The sequence below is a fragment of the Lissotriton helveticus genome, chromosome 1_1, assembly GCF_964261635.1.
Source record: "Lissotriton helveticus chromosome 1_1, aLisHel1.1, whole genome shotgun sequence".
NCBI lineage: Eukaryota > Metazoa > Chordata > Amphibia > Caudata > Salamandridae > Lissotriton > Lissotriton helveticus.
In genome coordinates this window covers 1,519,325,392-1,519,350,932 of record NC_136057.1, presented here as the reverse complement: position 1 = coordinate 1,519,350,932, position 25,541 = coordinate 1,519,325,392, and the positions used below count along the sequence as shown (strand labels likewise).

Here is a 25,541-nt window from a genome sequence, read left to right as displayed (position 1 = left end):
GTCTCACTCTCTTCCATGACCATCACAGCTTCCATAGCTACCGTTGGAGCATCAGGATTACAGGCACAAGTTTGTTTAGCCTCCACAACCAATGGCGTTTTTTCCCCTTCCGTTTTTCCTCAGCAGCCGTGAAAATTGCAGGTATGGTTCTGCTATCACCCGCTGTGTTTTTACCTTTTACTAAGTCGTTCGTTTTCTTCTCCGCCACAGCAGTACCTTTTGGCGTTTTCTCTGCCCCCTCAGATTCAGCCTCACCGTTTGTAGCCTCTTGACCGCGCGGTCTCCCGCGGGTCCCCTTAGGCGGTATAGCTGGTCCGACGTTGCTTCCTCCCTGAAGCCGTATAGCAAAGCCATCTGATTTCCACGAACAGCCGGCAGCTGTGAGGGATCCCGCCCACCAAGTTCGGCGACACCTGATGGATCTTTGAAGGAACGCCAAAAACGTTTCCAGCATCGGCCACCGTTTCCACCGTCTCACCGTCCGGGAGAAAAACGCCAATATTCAGGACTTTTTTAGCAGTGTGAGTACTCTGCCCAGTATACCCGATATGTAATCTATCGGATTTAGCAACATTGAAAGTATGGCGATAAGCGCTCCCAGCTCCTCCAAAGAGTATTCCTGAGGGGACGGCAGGAGAGGTGAGCTTACGCGTCCATCCCCATGGTCGCCATCTTGCCTCCTCTGACTTTTAGTCTCTTTTTTTTTTTCATTCTATATCAGGTGTGGCCATAGTAAAGAGACAAGCCACCCTCATTCACCTTTCACCTAAAACAAATAAAAAAGATAAAAAGCCTACAGCACCTGGTATTCCCAGGCAATCCCCCATCCAGGTCTACACTGGCCCGAATCTGCCTAATGTCTAGGATCAGACGAGATCAGGTGCTTTCAGGGTGGTGTGGCCGTAGGCTCGATGAACTCTGACTTCTGGCTCTTAGCTTTTTTCATTCTATTTAAGTGCTGGCCATAGCAAGTGAGACAAGCCACCCTCATTCACCTAAAGCAACAAAAAGAATGATGAAAAGCCTACAGCACCTGATATTCACAGGTGGTCTCCGATCTAGGTGCTAACCATGCCAGACCCTTCTTAACTTCTGAAATCAGACATGTTCAGGTGCTTTCAGGGTGGTTTGCCATAGACATGAAGAGCACTGACTTTGGGGCTCTTAGCTTTTTTCATTCTACTTCAATGCTGGCCATAGAAAGTAAGACAAGCCACACTCATTCAATAAAGCAAAAAAAAAGAGGAAGAGCCTAGAGCACCTGATATTCCCACACGGTCTCCCATCTTTGTACTGTTGAGGTCGACTTGCTTAGATTTCAAGATCAGACATTTTCTTTGGGGAGCTAGCTTTTTTCATTATACTTCAGTGCTGGCCATATTAAGGCACACACCCCACCAGCCTTCACCTAAAGCAAAAAAAAGATAAAAAGCCTACAATACCCAGTATTCCCATGTGGACTCCCATCCAGGCCCGATCCCGCTTAACTTCTGAGATCAGACGAGTTGAGGTACTTTCAGGGTGATATTGCAGTAGGCAAGAAGAACACTGACTTCGGGGCTCTTCTTTTTTTAACTCTACTTCAGTGCTGACCATAGTAAGTGAGACAAGAAACCCACATTCATGAAAACCCTATAGCACCTGGTATTCCCAAGTGGTTGCCCATACAGGTACTAACCAGACCAACATTGCTTAACTTCTGAAATTAGACAAGATCAGGTGCTTTCAGGGTAATATGGCCATAGGCATGAAGTGCACGGTCTTTGGGGCACTAAGCTTTTTTCATTCTACTTCAGTGCTGACCAAAGCAAGTGAGACATTCACCCTCATTCACCTAAAGCAAAAACAAAAGATGAAAAGTCGACAGCACATGGTATTCCCATCCGGTCTCCCATCTAGGTTCTAACCAGACCCAACCCTGCTTAACTTCTGAGATCATGTGTTTTCAGGATGGTATGGCTTTAGGCATGAACAGCACTGATTTTGTGGCTCATAGCTTTTTTCATTCTACTTCTCTGCTGGCCATAGTAAGTGAGACAAGCCACCCAAAGCAAATAAAAAAACATAAAAGCCTATAGCAACTAGTATTCCCAGGCGATCTCCCATCCAGGTCCTAAACTGGCCCAACCCTGCTTACCTTCTGGGTCAGTCAAGATTAGGTGCTTTCAGGGTGGTATGGTCATAGGATTGAAAAACACTGACTTTGGCTCTTAACTTATTTCATTCTACTTCAGATCTGGCCATAGCAAGTGAGACAAGCCACCCTCATTAACCTGAAGCTACAAAAAAAGAAGAAAAGCCTATCTCGCCTGGTATTCCCAGGCAGTCTCTCATTCAGGTACTAACCAGGCCCCACCATGCTTAATTTCTGAGACCAGATGAGATCAGGTGCTTTCATGGTTGTATGGCCATAGGCATGAGAAGAGCACTAACTTTAAGTCTCGTAGCTATTTTCATTCTACGTCAGTGCTGCCCATAGCATAGCATTCACCTAAAGCAAAAAAAAGGTGAAAAGCCTACAGCTTCTGGTACTACTAGGCGGTCTCCCATTCAGGTACCTACCAGGCTTGACCCTACTTAACCACTTGGATGCTAAGGTGTTTTATGGCTTTGAATGTAATTTCCATTGAAGTCAATGGAAACTCCATGACGAGCTGGGCTCGTCATGAGCGTCGAAGGGGTTAACTACTGGGATCAGACAAGTTCAGGTATTTTCACTGTGGGAGGGCCATTGGTATGAAGAGCACTGTTTTTGAGGATCTTAGATTTTTCATTCCACTTAAGTGCTGGCCACAGCAAGTGAGAGAGGCCACCCTCTTTCACTTAAAGCAACAAAAAATAAGATGAAAAGCCTACAGCACCTGGTATTCGCAGGCGGTCTACCATCCAGGTACTAACCAGGCCCGACCCAACTTAATTTATGACATCAGACCACATCAGGTGCTCTCAGGGTGTAGGCCGGAGGCATGAACAGGAATGACTTTGGAACTTTTAGATTTTTTTCAATCTACTTCAGTGAAATCCATAGCAAGTGAGACAAGGCACCTTCTTTCACCTAAGGCAAAAAAAAGAAAAGATAAAAAGCCTACAGCACCCAGCATTCCCAGGTGGTCTCACATCCAGATATCAACCAGGCCCGACCTGCTTAATTTCTGTGATCATACAACATCAAGTGCTTTTAGGGTGGTATGGCTTTAGGCATGAACAGCACTGACTTTGGGGCTCTTAGATTTTTTCATTCTATCTCAGTGCTGGCCAAAGTAAGTGAGACAAGTCACACCCATTCAGCTAAAGCAAAAAACATAAAAATGAAAAACCAAACAACACCTGGTATTCCCAGGCAGTCTTCCATCCAGTTACTAACCAGACCCGACCCTGCTTAACTTCTGATATCCAACGAGTTGAGGTGCCTTCAGGGTGGTTTGGCGGTAGGCATGAACATCACGGAATTCGTGGCTGTTAGCTTTTTTCATTCTGAATCAGTGCTGTCTATAGGAAGTGAGATAAGCCACCCTCATTGACCTAAAGCAACAAAAAAAAGATGAAAAGCCTACAGCACCTGGAATTCACAAGCAGTCTCCCATCCAGGTACTACCGAGGCCCGACTCTACTTAATTTCTGCGATCAGACGAGATCAGGTGCTTTCAGGGTGGGACAGTAGTAAACATGAAGAGCACTGACTTTGGGGCTCTTAGCTTTTTTAATTTCAATTCAGTGCAGGCCATACCAAGTGAGACAAGCCACCCTCATTTACATAAGGCAAAAAAAGATGAAAACCCTAAAGCACCTGGTATTCCAATACGATCTCCCATCCAGGTACCAACCAGGTCCGACCCTGCTTAACTTCTGATATCAGAGGAGTTCACGTGCTTTCAAGGGGGTGTGGTCGTAGGCATGAAGGGCACTGACTTTGGGGCTCGTCCCTTTTTTCATTCTACTTCAGTGCTTGCCCTAGCAAGTGAGACATGCCACCCTCATTCACCTAAAGTAAAAAAAGAAAAGATGAAAGCCTACAGCACTTGGTATTTCCGGGTGGTCTCCCATCCCGGTTTTTATTAGGCCAGACCGCGCTTAACTTCTGAGATCAGACGAGATCAGTTGCTTTCAGGGTGGTATGGCTTTAGGCATGAATAGTACTGTCTTTGGGGCTCTTAGCTTTTTTCATTCTACTTCTGTGCTGGCCATAGCAAATCAAACAAGCCACTCCATTCACCTAAAGCATAAAAATAAAGATGAAAAACCAACAGCAAATGTTATTCCCAGGCGGTCTCCCATCGTGGTTCGAAATAGGCCAGACCATGCTTAACGTCTGGGATCAGACGAGATCAGTTGCGTTCAGGGTGGTATGGCTTTAGGCATGAACAGCACTGACTTTGGGTGCTCTTAGCTTTTTTCATTCTACTTCAGTGCTGGCCATAGCAAGTGAGACAAGCCACACTATTCCCCTAAAGCAAAAAACATGAAGATGAAAATCCAGCAGCACCTTTTATTCCCAGGTACTCTCCCATACACTTACTTACCAGGCGCGGCCCTGCTTAACTTCCGATATCCAACCAGTTTAGGTGCTTTCAGGGTGGTGTAGCAATAGGCATGATGAACACTGAATTTGTGGCTGTAATCTTTTTTTGTTCTACATCAGTGCTGTCGATAGCAAGTGAGACAAGCCACCCACATTCACCCAAAGCAAAAAAATAAAAAGACGAAAAGCCTAGAGCACCTGGGATTCACAGGCGGTCTTTCATCCATTCACTACCCAAGCCTGACCCTGTTTAACTTCTGAAATCAGATGCTTTCAGGGTGGTATGACTTTAGGCATGAACAGCACTGACTTTAGGGCTCTCAGCTGTTTTCATTGCACTCCAGTGCAGGCCAAAGTAAGTGAGACAATCTACCCTCAATCACCTAAAGCAAACAAAAAATATGAAAAACCTACAGCACCTGGTATTCCCATGTAGTCTCCTATCCAGGAACTAACCACGCCAGACCCTGTTTAACTTCTGTGATCAGAGGAGTTCAGATGTTTTCAGGGTGGTATGGCCGTTGGCAGGAAGCTACTGACTTTGTGACTCTTCGCATTTTTCATTCTACTTCAGTGCTGGCAAAAGCAAGAAAGACAAGCCTCTATCATTCATCTAAAGCAAATAAAAAAGGTGAAAAGCCTACACCATAGCTTTTTTCATTCTACTTCAGCGCTGGCCATAACAAGTGAGACAAGCCACACTATTCACCTGAAGTAAAAAAACATAAAGATGAAAATCCAGCAGCACCTTTTATTCCCAGGTGGTCTCCCATCCAGTTACTAACCAGGTCCGACCCTGCTTAACTTCTTCAACCAGTTCAGGTGCTTTCAGGGTGGTGTGGCAATAGGCATGAACAACACTGAATTTGTGGCTGTTATCTTTTTTGATTTTATATCAGTGCTGTCGATAGCAAGTGAGACAAACCACCCTCATTCACCTAAAGCAACAAAAAAAAAAAGACGAAAAGCCTAGAGCACCTGGAATTCACAGGCGGCGCCCATCCAGGTACAAACCAGGCCTGATGCTGCTTAATTTCTGAGATCAGACAAGATCAGGTGCCTTCAGGGTGGTACAGCTGTAAAAATGTAGAGCACTGACTTTGGGGCTCTTAGCTTTTTTCATTCTACTTCACTGCTAGCCATAGCAAGTGAGATGAGCCACCCTTATTTACATAAGGCAAAAAAAAAGATGAAAAGCCTACAGAACCTGGTATTCCCACGTGGTCTCATATCGAGGTACTATCCAGGCTAGACCCTGCCTAACTTCTGAAATTAGACAGGTTGAGGTACTTTCAGGGTGGTATGGTCGTAGACATGAAGAGCACTGACTTTGGGGTCTATGTTTTTTTTCATCTCACTTCAGTGCTGGCCATATGAGACATACCTCTCTCATTCACCTAAAGCAATAAAAAAAAGATGAAAAGCCTACAGCACCTGGTATGCCCAGGCGGTTTTCCATCCACTTACTAACCAAGCCCAACCCTGTTTAAATTCTGAAATCAGATGCTTTCAGGGTGCTATGGCTTTAGGCATGAACAGCACTGACTTTAGGGCTCTTAGCTTTTTTCATTGCACTCCAGTGCTGGCCAAAGTAAGTGAGACAATCTACCCTCAATCACCTAAAGCAAACAAAAAAGATAAAAAGCCTACAACACCTGGTATTCCCAAGTGGTCTCCTAACAAGGAACTAACCACCCCCGACCCTGTTTAACTTCTGTGATGAGAGGAGTTCAGGTGTTTTCAGGCTGGTATGGCCGTTGGCAGGAAGTAACTGACTTTGGGGCTCTTCGCATTTTTCATTCTACTTCAATGCTGGCAAAAGCAAGAAAGACAAGACTCTCTCATTCATCTAAAGCAAATACAAAAGGTGAAAAGCCTACACCTCATGGTACTATCAGGCGAACTCCCATCCAGATACTAACCAGGACCAACCCGGCTTAACTTCTGGGATCATACAAGATTAGGTGCTTTCAGAGTGTTATGGAGTGCTGTGCGAAAAGCACTGACTTTGGGGTCTTCGTTTTCATTCTACTTCAGTCTTGGCCATAGCAAGGGAGACATGCCACACTCATTCACATTAAGTAAAAAAAAGATGAAAAGCCTACAGCACCTTGAATTCCCAGACAGTCTTCCATCCAGTTACTGACCAGGCCCGACCCTGCTTAACTTCTGAGATCAGACAGGTCAGAAGCTTTCAGGTTGTTATGGCTGCAGGAATGAAGCTACTGACTTTGTGGCTCTTCAAATCTTTCATTAAGCTTCAGTGCTGGCCATAGCAAGTAAGACAAGCCTCTCACATTCACCTAAAGCAAAATACAAAGATGAAAAGCCTACAGCATCTGGTATTTCCAGGCAATCTCCTATCCACTTACTAACCAAGCCCGACCCTGCTTAATTTCTGAGATCAGGTGCTTTAAGGGTGGTATGGCCGTAGGCGTGAAGAGCAGTGACTTTGGGGTCTTACTGTTTTCATTCTACTTCAGTGCTGGCCGTTTCAAGAGAGACAAGCCACCCTCATTCACATAAAGCAAAAAAAAGATGAGAAGTCTACAGCACCTGGTATTCCCATGTGAGCTCCCATCTAGAAACTAGCCAGGCCGACCCTGATTAACTTCTGGGATCAAAGGAATTCAGGTGCTTTCAGGGTGGTATGGCCGTTGGCAGGAAGCTACTGACTTTGGAGCTCTTCGCATTTTTCATTCTACTTCAGTGCTGACCTTAGCTTGTAAGATAAGACTCTCTCATTCACCTAAAGCAAAAAAGAAAAAGCTTACACCTCATGGTATTCTCAGGCAGTCTTCCATCCAGATACTAACCAGGTCAGACACCTGCTCAACTTCTGGCATCAGACGAGATCAATTGCTTTCAGGGTGGTCTTTGGCATGAAGAGCGCTGACTTTGCGGTCTTAATTTTTTTCAGTCTACTTCAGTGCTGGCCATAGCAAGTGAGACAAGCCACCCTCATTCACCTAAAGCAAAAACAAAAGATGAAAAATCTACAGCACCTGGTATTCCTATGTGGTCTCCTATCCAGGAACTAACCACGCCCAACCCTGTTTAACTTCTGTGATCAGAGGAGTTCAGGTGTTTTCAGGGTGGTATGGCCGTTGGCAGGAAGCTACTGACTCTGGGGCTCTTCACATTTTTCATTCTACTTCAGGGCTGGCCATAGCAAGAAAGACAAGCCTCACTCATTCATCTAAAGCAAATAAACAAAGGTGAAAAGCCTACACCCCATTATATTGTCAGGCGGTCTCCCATTCAGATACTAACCAGGACCGACCCTGCTTAACTTCTGGGATCATATGAGATTAGGTGTTTTCAGAGTGGTAGAAGCGGAAAGCACTGACTTTGGGGTCTTCATTTTTTTCATTCTACTTCACTCTTGGCCATAGCAAGTGAGACAAGCCACACTCATTCACATAAAGCAAACAAAAGATGAAAAGTCTACAGCACTTTGAATTCCCAGATGGTCTCCCATCCAGCTACTAACCAGGCCTGACCCTGCTTTAATTCTGAGATCAGACGAGGTGCTTTTAGGGTGGTATGGCCGTAGCATGATGAGCACTGACTTTGGGGGTCTTAGTTATTTTCATTCTACTTCAGTGCTGGCCATTGGAAGTGAGACAAGCCACCCTCATTCACATAAAGTAAAAAAGGGTGAAAAGACGCCTGCACATGGTCTTCCAATGCAGTCTTCCATCCACTTATTTACTAATCCTGACCATGCTTAACTTCTGAGATCAGGTGCTTTTAGGGTGGTATGGCTTTAGGCATGACTAGCACTGACTTTGGGGCTCTTAGCTTTTTTCATTGGATTTCAGTGCTGGGTATAGTAAGTGAGACAATCTAGCCTAATTCACCCAAAGTAAACTACAAAAAAATGAAAAGCCAACAGCATCTGGTACTCCCAGGCGGTCTGCTATCCAGGTACTAATGGAGCCTGACCCTGATTAACTTCTGGGATTAGACAAGATCAGGTGCTTTAAGGGCGATATGGCTGTAGGCATGAAGAACACTGACTTAGGGTTCTTAGCCTTTTTCATTATACTTCAGTGCTGGCCATATCAAGCGAGAAAAGCCACCCTCAGACACCTAAAGCAAAAAAAAGATGAAAAGCCTATAGTCCCTGGTTATATAGGTACTATCCAGGCCCAACCATGCTTAACTTTTGAGATCAGAGGATTTCAGGTGCTTTCAGGGTGGTATGGCTTTAGGCATGAACAGCACAATCTTTGGGGCTTGTAGCTTTTTTAATTATACTGCTGTGCTGGCCATAGCAAATGAGACAAGCCACTCTCATTCAAGTAAAGGAACAAAAAAAAGATGGAAAGCCAAAAGCACCTGGTGTTCCCAGGCAGGTCTCCCATCCAGGTACTAACCGGGACCGCATATGCTTAATTTCTGAGTTCAGGTGCTTTCAGGGAGGTATGGCTTTTGGCATGAACAGCACAGACTTTAGGGCTTGTAGCTTTTTTCATTCTGCTGCAGTGCTCGCCATAAAAAGTGAGCCATGCGACCCTCATTCACCTAAAGCAACAAAAAAAGATGAAAAATCTACAGCACCTGGTATTCCTATGTGGTCTCCTATCCAGGAACTAACCACGCCCAACCCTGTTTAACTTCTGTGATCAGAGGAGTTCAGGTGTTTTCAGGGTGGTATGGCCGTTGGCAGGAAGCTACTGACTCTGGGGCTCTTCACATTTTTCATTCTACTTCAGGGCTGGCCATAGCAAGAAAGACAAGCCTCACTCATTCATCTAAAGCAAATAAATAAAGGTGAAAAGCCTACACCCCATTATATTGTCAGGCGGTCTCCCATTCAGATACTAACCAGGACCGACCCTGCTTAACTTCTGGGATCATATGAGATTAGGTGTTTTCAGAGTGGTAGAAGCGGAAAGCACTGATTTTGGGGTCTTCATTTTTTTCATTCTACTTCACTCTTGGCCATAGCAAGTGAGACAAGCCACACTCATTCACATAAAGCAAACAAAAGATGAAAAGTCTACAGCACTTTGAATTCCCAGATGGTCTCCCATCCAGCTACTAACCAGGCCTGACCCTGCTTTAATTCTGAGATCAGACGAGGTGCTTTTAGGGTGGTATGGCCGTAGCATGATGAGCACTGACTTTGGGGGTCTTAGTTATTTTCATTCTACTTCAGTGCTGGCCATTGGAAGTGAGACAAGCCACCCTCATTCACATAAAGTAAAAAAGGGTGAAAAGACGCCTGCACATGGTCTTCCAATGCAGTCTTCCATCCACTTATTTACTAATCCTGACCATGCTTAACTTCTGAGATCAGGTGCTTTTAGGGTGGTATGGCTTTAGGCATGACTAGCACTGACTTTGGGGCTCTTAGCTTTTTTCATTGGATTTCAGTGCTGGGTATAGTAAGTGAGACAATCTAGCCTAATTCACCCAAAGTAAACTACAAAAAAATGAAAAGCCAACAGCATCTGGTACTCCCAGGCGGTCTGCTATCCAGGTACTAATGGAGCCTGACCCTGATTAACTTCTGGGATTAGACAAGATCAGGTGCTTTAAGGGCGATATGGCTGTAGGCATGAAGAACACTGACTTAGGGTTCTTAGCCTTTTTCATTATACTTCAGTGCTGGCCATATCAAGCGAGAAAAGCCACCCTCAGACACCTAAAGCAAAAAAAAGATGAAAAGCCTATAGTCCCTGGTTATATAGGTACTATCCAGGCCCAACCATGCTTAACTTTTGAGATCAGAGGATTTCAGGTGCTTTCAGGGTGGTATGGCTTTAGGCATGAACAGCACAATCTTTGGGGCTTGTAGCTTTTTTAATTATACTGCTGTGCTGGCCATAGCAAATGAGACAAGCCACTCTCATTCAAGTAAAGGAACAAAAAAAAGATGGAAAGCCAAAAGCACCTGGTGTTCCCAGGCAGGTCTCCCATCCAGGTACTAACCGGGACCGCATATGCTTAATTTCTGAGTTCAGGTGCTTTCAGGGAGGTATGGCTTTTGGCATGAACAGCACAGACTTTAGGGCTTGTAGCTTTTTTCATTCTGCTGCAGTGCTCGCCATAAAAAGTGAGCCATGCGACCCTCATTCACCTAAAGCAACAAAAAAAGATGAAAAGCCGAAAGCACCTGGTATTCTCAGGCAGGTCTCCCATCCAGGTACTAACCAAGCCCAACCCTGCTTCACTTCTGAGATCAGACAGTGCAGAAGCTTTCAGGGTGTTATGGCCGCAAGAATGAAGCTACTGACTTTGGGACTCTTCAAATCGTTCATTAAACTTCCGTGCTGGCCATAGCAAGTAAGCAAAAGACACACAATTGATGGACGGAATGCAGAACAAATCAAAACATTCACCCCCAGTCAAGAGATCTGGGTTAAATCCATCATTCTTTTGCTCACAATGCCACCCCAGTTTAGACCTGGCCATATGCAAATCAGTCTTGACCCTCTGCCTCATGGGAACAGTCTAGCCCGAACGACCGGAAACAAGCATCCTAGGACCGGTTTCAGGGTTTCACCCCTCTTCAGCCAGGATAGCTTGATTCCAGTGGCACAGTGAGCCCAGGACCCACATCTGGGCATACCTGGCGCACTTAGGATAAGAAAGCAAAATACACACAATTGATGGACGGAATGCAGAACAAATCAAATCATTCACCCCCAGTCAAGAGATCTGAGTAAAATCCATCATTCTTTTACGCACAATGCCACCCCAGTTTAGACCTGGTGTCTGAACTGGGGTGGCGTAGTGAGCTAAAGAATGATGATGGATTAAACCCAGATCAGTTGACTGGGGGTGAGTGCTTGCAATGTTCAACACTCCGTCCAACATCCCCTTTGGTTTTTCTAAGTTTGCCCTAAATTGGAAGGGTATGCCCAGTCGTGGGTCCCTTGCTCACTTTGCCACTGGATTCAAGATACCCTGGCTGATGAGGGTTATAAACCAGAAACTGGTCCCAGGATGCTAGTTTCCGGTCGAGGGCGGACATGGCTTTGTAGTTCAGGCTGGACTGTTCCCATGAGGCACAGGGTCAGACTGATTTGCATATGGCCATGTCTGAACTGGGGTGGCGGAGTGAGCTAAAGAATGATGATGGATTAAACCCAAATCAGTTGACTGGGGGTGAGAGCTTGCAATGTTCAACACTCCGTCCATCATCCCCTTTGGTTTTGCTAAGTTCGCCCTAAGTTGGCTGGGTATGTCCAGACGTGGGTCCCTTGCTCACTTTGCCACTGGATTCAAGATATCCTGGCTGATGAGGGTTATAAACCCAGAAACCGGTCCCAGGATGCTTGTTTCCGGTCCAGGGAAGACATGGCTTGGCAGTGCGAGCTGGACTGTTCCCATGAGGCACAGGGTCAGACTGATTTGCGTATGGCCATGTCTGAACTGGGGAGGCAGAGTGAGCTAAAGAATGATGATGGATTAAACCCAGATCAGTTGACTAGGGGTGAGTGCTACCAATGTTCAACACTCCGTCCATCATCCCCTTGTTTTGCTAAGTTCGCCCTAAGTTGGCAGGGTATGCCCAGACGTGGGTCCCATGCTCACTTTGCCACTGGATTCAAGATAGCCTGGCTGATGAGGGTTATAAACCCGGAAACCGGTCCCAGGATGCTTGTTTTCGGTCCAGGGAAGACATGGCTTGGCAGTTCGGGCTGGACTGTTCCCATGAGGCACAGGGTCAGACTGATTTGCATATGGCCATGTATGAACTGGGGTGGTGGAGTGAGCTAAAGAATGATGATGGATTAAACCCAGTTCACTTGACTTTCACATAAAGAGAAAAAAAAAGATGAAAAGCCTACAGCACCTGGTATTCCCACGTGTTTTCCCATCTAGAAACTAGCCAGGCTGATCCTGAATAACTTCTGAGATCAAAGGAGTTCAGGTGCTTTCAGGGTGGTATGGCCCTATGCATGAAGTTTACTGACTTTAGGGGTCATTGCATTTTTCACTCTACTTCAGTGCTGGCCAAGCAAGTAAGATAAGACTCTCTCATTCACCTAAAGTAAAAAAAAGATGAAAAGCCTACAACACATGCTATTCCAACGTGGTCTTACATTCAGGAACTAACCAGGCCCAGCCATGTTTAACGTGTGAGATCACAGGAGTTCAGGTGCTTTTAAAATGTGGATTGACCTTAGGGATAAAGTGTACTGATTTTGGTGCTCTTCGCATTTTTCATTCTACTTCAGTGCTGGCCATAGCAAGTAAGGCAACCCTCTCTCATTCACATAAAGCAAATAAAAAAAGATGAAAACCCAACAGCACCTCTTATTCCCAGGCGGTCTCGATCCAGATACTAACAAGAACCACCCTTCTTAACTTCTGGGATCAGACAAGATCAGGTGCATTCAGGGTGATATGGCCATAGGCATCAAGAGCACTTACTTTGGGGTATTAGCTTTTTTCATTTTACTTCAGTGCTAGCCATAGCAAGTGAGATAAGCCACCCTCATTCACCTAAAGTAAAAGAAAAGATGAAAAGCCAATTGCCCCTGGTATTCACAGGCAGTCTTCCATCCAGGTAATAACTAAGCCAGACTCTGCTTAACTTCTGGGATCAGGGTGGCCATAGGCATGCAGAGCACTGACTTTGGTGTCTTGTTATTTTTTCATTCTACTTCAGTGCTGGCCATATCAAGTGAGACAAGCCACCCTCATTCACCTAAAGCAAAAAATTAAATTATTAAAAGCCTACAATACCTGGTATTACCAGACGGTCTCCCATACAGGTACTAACCAGCCTGACTTTAATGTTGCTCTGAGTTCAGGCGAGGTGAGGTGCTTTCAGGGTGGTATGGCCTTAGGCATGAAGAGCACTGACTTTGTGGGCTAATGGCCAGATGTAGGTAGGCCATTACCGGTCGTTAACGGCCGAATTCGGCCGTTAACGACCGGTAATAAACTTTTCCTATGTAGGAGGCTTTTTTACCGATTCGGTAAATAACAAATCGGTATTTACCGATTCGGTATTTACCGAATCATCATTTACCAAATCAGTATTTACCGAATCGGTAAATGAGATGTAGGAAGCACTGTAAACAGTGCTTCTGGGCTTTAACCGGTTCCATGCTGATGACGGAACCGTTCCGTCATCAGCCGCGGTGGCGCTGTGCTGATGACGGAGCGGTTCCGTCATGGCCCGCCCGACGCGCCTGCGCGGCGCTGATTTCGTGCCTGCACGGCGCGTTCTATTGAGCGGGCGGGGCCATGACGGAAAAGCTCCGTCCTGAGCACAGCTCAACCGCGGCTGGTGACGGAGCGGTTCCGTCACCAGCATGCGCCCGCCGTGTGGCCCCCTTAGCGCTGCGGTGGAATAGCCGCCGTAGCGATGTGGTTAAGGATTCGTTATTTACCACCAACTATTAGTTGGTGGTAAATAACGAATTCCTATGTAAATGCAAATATGTGCATAGCGGACGGGCGGAGAGACGCTGGCGGCCTGGAGGCGCTCTGTTGGTGCGGCCTGACAGTGTGGGGGAAGAGCGGAGTGAGTGCCGGCCCTTGGCGGTGAAAATCGGAGCGCCCGGTGGAGTCCGCGGGGGAGACTGTGGGGGCGGCTGGATTTGCGGCCCGCATCAGGGCCGCGATTGCTCCCTGTGGTGAGTCGGGCACCGGCGATTGATCTTTTGAGGCGCGGTTCCCCCGGGGCATCGGGAGTAACAGAGACGTGGTGGAGGCAGGTACCGCAGCGGCAATTGGCGAGGGCCTTGGGGGCTGAAGCGCTGCATCAACGACTACGTGGAGGTGCACAGTGACCCCTGCATGTTCCACCAGTGTAGAGGCCTGAGAGCTGAGGCAGCCTAGCGTGACTGGCATTTAGCTGGAGTTGGGAGGCTTGAGGACTGTGGCTTTTGCGGAATGAGCCTGGACCTGTGAGGTCAAGCGGGGGAGGTGCTCGGAGTGTGCAGAAGCGCCTTTGGAGCCCATTGAGCTAGTGCTGGCCTCCCAGAAGCATCATTGTGCCAAGTTCAGCGGGGAGCCTTCCGGTCAGGGCTGGTCCTAACCTACAGTAATCAGTGGGATAGCTGTCCCCAACATAGCGTGAACTGACCTCATTTCAGCTTGACAAGACTGGCTATATCAGGCGTTGCTATGGGCAAGCCCGAAAAAACTCAGTCAAAGCTTACGTTTGAGCAGCGCAAAGGTGGTAAGTCGTCGCAACAGGTCTCCTTGGATACAGAACTTGATTCATCAACGCCAGTGCCGACGGCCTTAGAGAAATCGCTGGCCGCCATCCATGCTAGCCTTCAAGCCATTGATGGAAAAATTGAAGCTTTAAATGGGCGGATGGATCACTTCTCCTCTAAGCTCGATAAGCAGGCTGCGAGACTCGGAGAAGCAGAGCAGCGCATTTCAGATGCGGAAGATGGTCTGCAGAAGGTCAGCTCGAAGCAATCAGACATGGCGAAATTACTTGCAGTGATCCAGGCCAAGAATGAAGATATAGAGGCGCGCTCGAGGCGCAACAACGTACGCATTTTAGGCGTACCGGAAACCACCAACGTAGGTCGCCTCGAGGATTATGTCGAAAACCTTTTGCGTGACGTCTGTGGGGCGGAATCCCTGTCACCCATGTTCGCGGTGGAGCGTGCGCATCGGTCCTTGGCGGCGTGTCCCCCCCCCGGGGGCCCCGGCTCGGCCGATAATTGCCAGACTGTTAAATTATAGAGACCGCAATACGGTGTTAACCATCACGCGCCAAAGGGGCACCATTAATTACCAGGGAAATACGCTCTCCATCTTTCCTGATTTTACGACCATTGTCCAGGCAGCGCGTAAGGAATTCCAGGGAGTGAAGAAGATGCTGATGCAAGAAAAAATTAGATACGCCATGCTGTACCCGGCGCGACTGCGTATCGGTGAGGCAGCTGACTCTAAGATTTTCACGAATCCTAAATTAGCGATGGACTATGCTAAATCACTGCGCCGTCGGAGCAGATATCCTGCTCACACAGGTGACATTGATGACTGACATTGTGTGTACGCCAGGAAGTCTCTGTTTGTATAGTCTTTTATGGCTTCGGCTGGACAAACCCTCATGATGGACTATATTTTGGGACAGACGAGACGCAGGACTTCGTACACAGTGAGTGAGCATTGGTGCGCTCGGTTGAGCTGGATTGAAACATAAGGGCCAGAGAAGGCGGGCTTATTGAGTGCCTTGTTTACTGATGTATCTTATGATGTTATTGTGGAAATGCCGATGCGTACTGTTGAGATTTGGGACCCTACTGTTGCTTCTCATTAGAATACGCCACGTGAATAATGATGACATTGTTAGCTTTGACGACTGCCTGGCTGATCGGTGCAGAGTTCGCAGGTTAGAGCGACACCTGGGGTGCGACTGAGGTGTGGGATTTGATGTATCTTAGGTGGCCCCTCTACCTCACATGATGAGGTGAAGACCTGCCGCTACGATCCCCCATGGGCACGACCCAGCTGAGGTTTCATTCAATTTTGGTTTTGAGGGAGTGGGAGTTGTATGTGGGGTATGTCTTTGGCTTGTTGCAGTTGCTGAAGTGGGTGGGGGGAGGGGGGGTTGGTTTTTTTCAGCCTGCAGTACATGGGGAGTGGTTGGATCGTGATGTGTGAGTTCGACAGTGAGGTGTCATACTACTGGATAATGGTATTTTGTGGAGATAGGGGCATATGCATAACTTGGAATGTGAGAGGGCTCAATTCACCTCGTAAGATCAGACAAGTTCTCGCTCACCTAGATAGGCATAATGTGAAAATAGCCCTTCTCCAGGAAACTCATTTGAGTAAAACTACTGAAACCACTGTAGCAAGTAGATGGGCGGCATATAGGCTGGCTTCCTCGTATTCCGCTTACGCCAGAGGGGTCCTGATTTTGGTTAAGAGAGGAGTAGAGTTTACAGCGTTGCGTACTAACACAGACACCGAAGGGCGCTGGGCGATGGTGCATGGCAAAATAGATCCCACTCTTGTGACAATAATCAACATGTATGGCCCTGTGGTAGATGATATATCACCCTTCTTGCAAATGCTCACGGTGGTGCGGTCCTGGCCGGAGGTGCCGCTCCTTTTGGGGGGAGACCTGAATACACACCTCAACCCCCTGGTTGATAAGTCCAATCCTGAAGGTGAGCGAATGGTTAAAGTTGCCAAATGTGTCACTGATATGATGTTGGAGCTGGATTTGGTAGATGCCTGGCGAGTGCGCAATACGGGACGGCTAGAGGGCACGCATGTTACACCCGCATTTAATAGCTGGTCACGCTTAGATTACTGGCTGCTTAGCGCTGGGTGGTGGGGATACACACACTCCCACGCACACTATCGGATCATAACCCAGTCATTCTGGAGTTTGTTGTCCCGTTACAGTCGCATAGACCCTTCACATGGCGTTTCAGGGCCGAGGCGCTTCTGGACCCGACTTACACGGCAGCCATCAGAACGGCTATACTACAATATTTTACATATAATGTAGGGACCGTGGATAGCCAGGCCATCCTGTGGGAGGCGTTTAAAGTGACCATCAGGGGGGTATGCATTAGCACTACTGCAGGGATCCTCCCTGATCTTAGAACATGAGAATCTTGAACGTCAATATAACCTCACGCCAACACAAGCTACACTCGCCCAAATACGTTGAGGAATACAATTCACTTGCAGAAGTCAAAATCAAATATCTTTCTAAACGACATGTGGCCAGGGCTTATGGCGAGGGTGGTAGGTCGGGGAGGGTTCTAGCCAACAGGTTACGGGATAGGACCTACAACCCTCTCATTGAACACATTGCAGGCACGGATGGGACACTGCATTACTCTCCACAATCCATAGTCGAACAATTTCACGCGTTCTACGCTAACACATACATGTCGGGGGGAGACGGATGTCGCTGCCCTAGATGTCTATTTAGAAGACACTGCGTGCGCCTGGCTATCGGATATACAAAGGAAGTACTTGGACCTGCCAATCACTGAAGAGGATGTCCGTTAGGCCATCCTCGCGCTGCCTAACAATAAGGCGCCGGGCCCGATGGGCTCACGGCAGAATTTTATAAAGCGTATGCCGATATTTTGGTATCCCACCTGCTGGCCATGTATGCTGAGGCTCTTGAGACGGGCGAACTCCCACCATCCTTGCGTCAGGCCCTCATTATTACCCTGCTTAAAAAGGATAAGCCACCTGCTAAATGTGAGTCATATCGCCCCCTATCACTGATCAATCTGGACACGAAAATATTGGCAAAAGTTTTAGCCACCAAATTGCTCCCATTAATGCCCCTCCTAGTCCTCCCGGATCAGTCGGGGTTCATCCCGGACTGCTCTACTTCTTTGAATTTGAGAACTATATTTGGCATGTTTCATGTACTTAACCCAGACCTGGCAGCGGTGGCTGCTCTCCTGGATGCTGCAAAAGCGTTTGATTCGATTGAAAGGGGTTATATGTGGTATATACTTCGTCGAATGGGGTTTCCGCCGATCTTTCTCAAATGGATTCAGGTCCTCTATGCAGATGCCTCGGCCAGGGTTCAGGTGGGGGGGTTCACCTCAGAGCCGTTTGCTATTGGTCGGGGCACGCGACAGGGGTGCCCCTTATCCCCCCAGTTATTTGCTATAGCGCTAGAGCCTTTAGCATGTAGAATACGGCAAGAGCACAGGGAAACCGCATTATATTTTAACAATCGTCCGATAGGGATATCGCTTTACGCGGACGATATGGTCCTGTACATTCGAGAACCGCAGAGATATCTGGCACAAGTGCTACGTGAGTTTATTAGATTCGGTTTATTCTCAGGTCTCCAGATTAACTGGGATTAATCGGTTATCATCCCATTAACTACTATTACTACCCAGCCTCAAGTGGAATACCCACTGATTTGGTCGGTGGACCCCGTAAAATACCTGGGGGTGTGGCTTCATAGAGAACCGGAAGTGGTAATACGGGAAAATTACGGGCGCGCCTACACAGGTTTGGTACAACAGATAGACCGCTGGGCTGGCTTGCCACTTTCCCTGGCTGATCGGATTGCAATAATTAAGATGATTGTCCTTCCAAAATTATTGTATCTATTCAGTAATATCCTTATATTACTGACTAAACACTTTTTCAAAACATTACAGACGCAGCTACTACTGTTGGTATGGGGAAACCGGCAGCCGGGCCTTAGCTGGCGTACGCTAGCGCTGCCCTTTGACTTGGGTGGCTTTGCGGCGCCAGATTTCTATGCGTATTACTTATGTGGGCAAGCGCAATACGCTTACTTCTGGTTCAAGCCGCACGAATACATACTGCATGTGGCGGGGGAGGAGGGGGACGCCCATCCGACACCCTTGTGTTGCATTATCACTCACACTGACCGACAAACACCCAGACTAGAAATCAACACGCTGGATGCCACTATTGCAGCATGGCAGGAGATAGGGAAACGCACGCAGAAACTCCCTTTGTATGCGCCTGCGATGCCAATTGCTGGTCACGCAGCGTTGTCCGTGGCGCAAGAGCATGGTCCCCTCACAGCGTTGAGAGAGGTTAGAATCACGACGCTACAGAATCTGTATCCTACAGGGACATACATTACGGGTGCAGGGTTAGCATACATTCAACATCCCACACTATTGTTTACATATACTTGCTATAGATTACGTAGGGCCATGCAGGCCCATTACACATCCTTCCCTAACGAACCAACGCCACTGAAGGCTTTGCAATTGGTGATAGAGGCCCCTCATCGAAAAAAGATGATTACCAAATTGTACAAAGCAATTCAGATGGACACTCCTAGAGGTGTGGACCGCAGCTTAGAGCGTTGGAACTCTATGATCGCCCCCCCTATTACAGAGGAAATTTGGGGTCATATTTGTGCATTGACAGGGCAAGTGACGTCCAACAATAATCTGCGGATAATCCACCTAAAATGTATACACCAGGTCTACCATACACCTGCCAGATTGTATAAAATGGGCTTACGTGATTCAGATTGTTGCAAGCGGTGTGGCCAGGCAGGTGCTGATTTTTTGCATCTTGCGTGGGCGTGTGGTCAGGTGAATGAATACTGGCAGGGAGTCCTTACTCTGTTGAGCACTATGACGTGGGTAGAACTGCAGAGTACACCATTAACGTGCCTTTTAGGGTATGCGCCTCGGATGGGGACAGTGCTGGGCAGATTTGTGAGGGTGTCCTTGTTACTGGCCAAGCGGAGGGTTATGTTTACTTGGGACAGCCGTTTGAGACCCAAGACCGAGCTGTGGTTAAAGGACATGGTTTACTGCCGTGAACAACTTGAACTGTATGCCGGAGAACTACCGGCTCTGTCCAGGCCCAAGGACATATGGGCTACTCTGAAGGAATACTTTCTGGCTCAACAGGAACTGTACTCGGACTGAAACTACATTAATAGGTGGGAGAGGCTGGGCATTTGGCCCCGATGCTATAATGCACTACTGTTACTGGATTGTTTCTTTACTGCACATTGACTGAGGGCGAATATGGTACATGTATGGCTGATTTTATGTTGGGGGGATTGTTTGGGTTTCTTTCATCATCCTTCTTTTCATTGTTGTCTCTGATATGTCGGCAAAGCCGGCTGTATAATGGCTGAAATGACTAATAAAAACTAAAAACAAAAAACAAACAAAAAAAAACAAAACGATGAAAAGCCTACAGCACCTGCTATTCTAACGTGGGATCCCATCCAGGAACTACCACAGGCCCGACCTTGTTTAACATCTGGGATCAGAGGAGTTCAGGTGTTTTCAGGGTGGTATGGCCATAGGGATGAAGTTTACTGAGTTTGGGGCTCTTCGCATTTTTCACTCTACTTCAGTGCTGGCCATAGCAAGTAAGACAACCCTCTCTCATTCACCTAAAGCAAATAAAAAAAGATGAAAAGCCTACAGTACCTGGTATTTCCAGGCAGTTTGTTATCCTGCTACTAACCAGGCCTGACCCTGCTTAACCCCTTCCCTGCGCTGCGAATTCCGGGGCGGTGCGGGGTGGGCGTGGCGCTCCCGTACTGCCGTCAAGAGTCACGGGCGGTGTGTGCTCATGACGGCGTGGAGCCGTCATGACCTGCCCACTCACTAATTTGCCCGCACAGGCGGGGAATTAGTCCCACATTGGAGGAGCGGCGGCGGCATGACGGCTCCACGCCGTCATAAGCACACGCCGCCCGTGACTCATAATGGCGTGGAGCCGTCATGAGCACGCAAAGGGTTAACGTCTGGAATCAAACAAGATCAGGTGTATTCAGGGTGATATAGCCATAGGCATTACGACCAGTGACTTTGGGGTCTTAGCTTATTTCATTCTGCTTCAGTGCTAGCCATAGAAAGTAACACAAGCCACCCTAATTCACCTAAAGCAAAAAAAGGAAAAGATGAACACCCTACAGCACCTGATATTCCCAGGTGGTCTTCATCCAGGCACTAACTATAGAAAGTAACACAAGCCACCCTCATTCACCTAAAGCAAAAAAAGGAAAAGATGAAAACCATGCAGCACCTGATATTCCCAGGTGGTCTTCATCCAGGCACTAACCAGGCCTGGCCCTGCTTAACTTCTGGGATCATACGAGAACAGGTGCTTTCAGAGTGGATTGGCATGAACAGCACTGACTTTGGGGTCTTAGTTTTTTAAAATTCTACTTCCGTCCCTGCCATAGCAAGTGAGACATGCCACCCTCATTTACATAAAGTAAAAAAAGATGAAAATCCTACAGCACCTGGTATTCACAGACGTCTGCTATCCAGGTGCTAACCAGGCCTGACCCTGCTTTACTTCTGGGATCAGACCAGATCAGGTGTATTCAGGGCGATATAGCCATAGGCATTAAGACCACTGACTTTGGGGTTTTAGCTTTTTTCATTCTGCTTCAGTGCTAGCCATAGCAAGTGTGGTAAGCCACCCTCATTCACCTAAAGCAAAAAAAAAGATGACAAGCCTACAGCACCTTGTATTCCCTGGTGGTCTCCCATTTAGCTACTAACCAGGCCTGACCCTACTTTAGGTGAATTAGGGTGGTTTGTCTCCCTTGCTATTGACAACACTGAAGTAGAATAAAAAAAGCTAAGGGCCCCAAAGTCAGAGCTCTTCATGCCTATGGACTGGAGCTCATCTGATATCAGATGTTAAACAGGGTCAGGCCTCAATAGTACCTATATGGGCTGCTGCCTGGGAGTACCAAGTGATGTAGGCTTTTCATCTTTTTTTTGTTGCTTTATGTGAACGAGTGTGGCTTGTCTCACTTGCTATGGCCAGCACTGAAGTAAAATGAAAAAATCTAAGAGCCCCAAAGTCAGTGCTCTTCATGCATATGGCCATACCACCCTGATAGGATGTGATATCATCTGAGTTAAGCAGGGTCAGGTCTGGCTAGTACCTGTATGGGAGACCGCCTGTGAATTCCAAGTGCTGTAGGATTGCCATCCTTTTTTTTGCTTTATTCGAATGCGGGTGACTTGTCTCACTTGCTATGGCGCGCACAGAAGTAGAACTAATAAAGCTAAGCGCCCCAAAGTCAGTACTTTTCATACTATGGCCATACCACCCTGAAAGCACCCGATTTTGACTGATCTCAGAAACTAGGCATTGTCGGGCCTGGTTAGTAACTGGACGGGAGAGCACCTGGGAATACAAGGTGTAACAGCCTTTTCATCTTTCTTTTTTGCTTTAGGTGAATGAGGGTGGCTTGTCTCATTTGTTTGGACAGCACTGAAGAAGTATGAAAAAAGCTAAGAGCCCCAAAGTCAGTGCTTTGATAGGACCTGATATCAGAAGTTAAGCAGGGTCAGGCCTGATTAGTACCTGGATGGGAAGAAAGACAAGCCACCCTCATTCACCTAAAGCAAATTAAAAAAGATGAAAAGCCTACAGCATCTGTCATTCCCACTGAGTCTCCCATCCAGGTACTAACCAGGTGCTCCGTCTTAACTTCTGAGATTAGAGAGTTCAGGTGCTTTCAGGGTTGTATGGCCACAAACATGAAGAACAATGACTTTGAGGCTCATAGCTTTTTTCATTCTACTTCAGCACTCGCCATAGAAAGTGAGACAAGCCACCCTCATTCACCTAAAGCAAAACAAAAAAGATGAAAAGTCTACGGCACCTGGTATTCCCACGTGGTCTCCCTTCTAGGTACTATACAGGCCCATTTTAGCTTAACTACTGAGATCAGATGAGATGAACGGTGGTATGGCCGTAGGCATGAAGAGTACAGACTTTGGTCTCTTAGCATTTTTCACTCTAATTCAGTGCTGGCTATAGCAAGTGAGACATCCTCATTCACATCAAATAAAAAATAAACAACACGAAAAGCCGACAGCACCTGTTATTCCTAGGAAGTGTTCCATCCAGGTATTAACCAGGACCGACCCTACTTTAGTTCTGAGATCAAACGAGATGAGGTGCTTTCAGGGTGATATAGCTGTAGGCAGGAAAAGCACCAACTTTGGGGCTCTTAGCTTTTTTCATTCTACTTCAGTGCTGGCCATAGCAACTGAGACAAGCCACCCTCATTCACATTAAGCAATAAAAAAAGGATGTAAAGTCTGCAGCACCTGGTATTCCCAGGCGGTCTTCCATCCATGTACTAAACAGGCCGACCATGCTTAAAGTCTGAGATCAGGTGCTTTCAGAGTAGTATGACAGTATGCATGAGGTGCATTGACTATGGGGCTCTTAGCATTTTTCATTCAACTTCAGTGCTGGCGCTAACAAGTGAGATAAGCCACCCTTATTCATCTAAAGGAAAAAAAAAAGGACTAAAGCACCCAGTATATGCAGGCGGTCTCCCATCAAGTTACTAACCAGGCCAGACACTGCATAACTTCTGAAATCAGAGGAGATCATGTGCTTTCAGGCTGGTATGGCCTTAGACATGAAGAGAGCACTGACTTTGGGGCTCTTAGCATTTTTCATTCTAATCTGTTCTGGCCTTAGTAATGTAGAAATGTACCTTTTTAGGGATACACTGGTGCAGGGTCACCCTTTTGTCCACGGGTTCACAGACCAACAAAATTGAGATCAACACTGGAGTTGGAATAAATAATACGTTTATTAATCACTCATGAGTGGGACCACATCCACACAGCACTCTCAAGTGCTGCATGAGGTGGTACGCTGAATTCACAAAGAGTGTCCTTTTTATACTGCAGTGTAAGCATGTGAACAGAAATAGGAACAACACGTTTTAGAAATAATTATCAGCAAACAAGGGCAGATGAATAACTACGTGGCCAGCAAAGTGGGAGGGGAGCAGAAATGCTTATGGCAGCAGTAAATGGTCGACAGTTAACATCTGAGACCAGGTGCACTGGCAGCTACAACCCTCTGCGGATGTATGACGTTGCAACGCATACTTTTACAGCGCATACCTTTCCAATGCATTTTTTACAACGCAACATCCATTACAACGTATTCCATTACAACGCATGCCATTACAATGAACTTTTAAAAACTACCTGCTCGGAAACATCCAGGCAGCACATGGGTGACTGGGTCAAGGACAGCTGAGAAATATGCACAAGGACGTTGCTTATCACCGTGTGTCTCTGTTAAAACTGAGAGGGCACAACCTTCCCTCTCCGTTACATAGAGTGTGAAGGCCTTAGTGTAGTCTGGAGTTCCTAATAGTGGTGCAGAGCAAAGAGCTTGGCGTAACTGTTGGAAGGCATTCTGACATTCAGTAGTCCATGGGAGGGGCATTGGAGTGTCTTTAGTCAAAAGGGCCAACAAAGGTTTAATAATGTGTGAAAAACTGGGGATCCACTGCCTACAAAAAGAAGAAAGGGCAATCAGTGCACTGGCATCCTTCTAAGTACGGGGCACAGGAGTGTCTAAAATAGTATGAATGCGGTCTGGTGTTGGTGCACGTCCCTCCTTAGATAGGAGGTGACCTAAATAGGTAACCTGCTGTCTACAAAATCGCAATTTCTTTCTAGAGACTTTGTGATCATGAGAGGCAAGAAATGATAACAATAACAGTGTTCCTTCTTCACACTGCTTATGGGTATCTGCAGCCAACAAGATATCGTCAACATATTGGATAAGGGCCCCCCCTGTAGGTACAGGAAAAGAATCAAGCTTGCTTTTTAATGCCTGACTGTAAATGCTAGGACTCTCTGTATAGCCCTGTGGAGCTCTACAGAACCGAAATGATCTATTTTTCAGGGTGAACCCGAACAAATAACGACTGTCAGGGTGAATGGGTATCGAGAAGAAAGCATTCTTCAAATCAATCACTGAAAATGTAGTGGCAGTTGGAGGGACCATAGTGAGAAGTGTAGTGATATCAGAAACTACCGGATATTGGGGCACTACAATTTTATTAACTTCTTGCAAATCAATAATGAATCTGTGGATTTTAGTGTCAGTATTTTTTTTCAAAATAGGAAGGATAGGGCTATTGCAAGTTTTATAGGGGCCTTATTCCACTACCCCTACTTTAATCAAATCCTTAACAATACCTGCTAATGCTTCTTCACCTTCTCGGGATATTTTGTATTTGGGCAGACAAGGCAATGAAACACCTTCCTTTACTACATGCACAGGTGAAATTACCATTTGACCCACATCAGTATCTTATCTAGCCCACAAAGTACTGGGTAAGGATGCCAGAGCGACATCCTCATTAATAAGGCAAGATCTCTGAACCATTGGATAATTGTCATTCAAAATAACATGCACACCTTCCGGAGAACAACGTATTGTGGCACGAAAATATTTAAGCATATCGATACCCACAACGTTGCCTGGTGTGGTTGGGGAAAGCAAAAATGGTCATGCTGCAGTGAATTTATCAAGTGTGAATTCAAGTGGCTTTAAAAGTGGGCTAGGTGTAGATGTCCCTTCGAATCTTATCGATGTTATCATTATGCTGGACAGTGGAGCCCTAGGAACCAGTTTTTTAGACAGGGCACTACGGGTAGCCCCTGTATCAACGAGAAACCAATCAGCAATTCCTAAGATGTTTCTGTCAACATAGGGACCCATTTGATCTACTGGCACCTTAACCGGTTCCTTACCCCATCCTAGGCATCCCTATGCA

At 46.7% G+C, this 25,541-nt stretch overlaps 7 pseudogenes; all 7 read right to left on the bottom strand.

The window, feature by feature from the left end:
• Window positions 1-1,629: 1,629 nt before the first annotated feature.
• On the bottom strand, window positions 1,630-1,747 carry LOC144777931 (5S ribosomal RNA; annotated as a pseudogene).
• A 550-nt stretch (window positions 1,748-2,297) lies between these two features.
• On the bottom strand, window positions 2,298-2,416 carry LOC144781148 (5S ribosomal RNA; annotated as a pseudogene).
• A 1,359-nt stretch (window positions 2,417-3,775) lies between these two features.
• On the bottom strand, window positions 3,776-3,894 carry LOC144777367 (5S ribosomal RNA; annotated as a pseudogene).
• A 1,032-nt stretch (window positions 3,895-4,926) lies between these two features.
• On the bottom strand, window positions 4,927-5,045 carry LOC144777157 (5S ribosomal RNA; annotated as a pseudogene).
• A 1,801-nt stretch (window positions 5,046-6,846) lies between these two features.
• On the bottom strand, window positions 6,847-6,955 carry LOC144777268 (5S ribosomal RNA; annotated as a pseudogene).
• Window positions 6,956-7,512: 557 nt separating this feature from the next.
• LOC144781586 (5S ribosomal RNA) lies at window positions 7,513-7,631 on the bottom strand (annotated as a pseudogene).
• Window positions 7,632-9,073: 1,442 nt separating this feature from the next.
• Window positions 9,074-9,192, bottom strand: LOC144781523 (5S ribosomal RNA; annotated as a pseudogene).
• Between the last annotated feature and the right edge of the window lie 16,349 nt (window positions 9,193-25,541).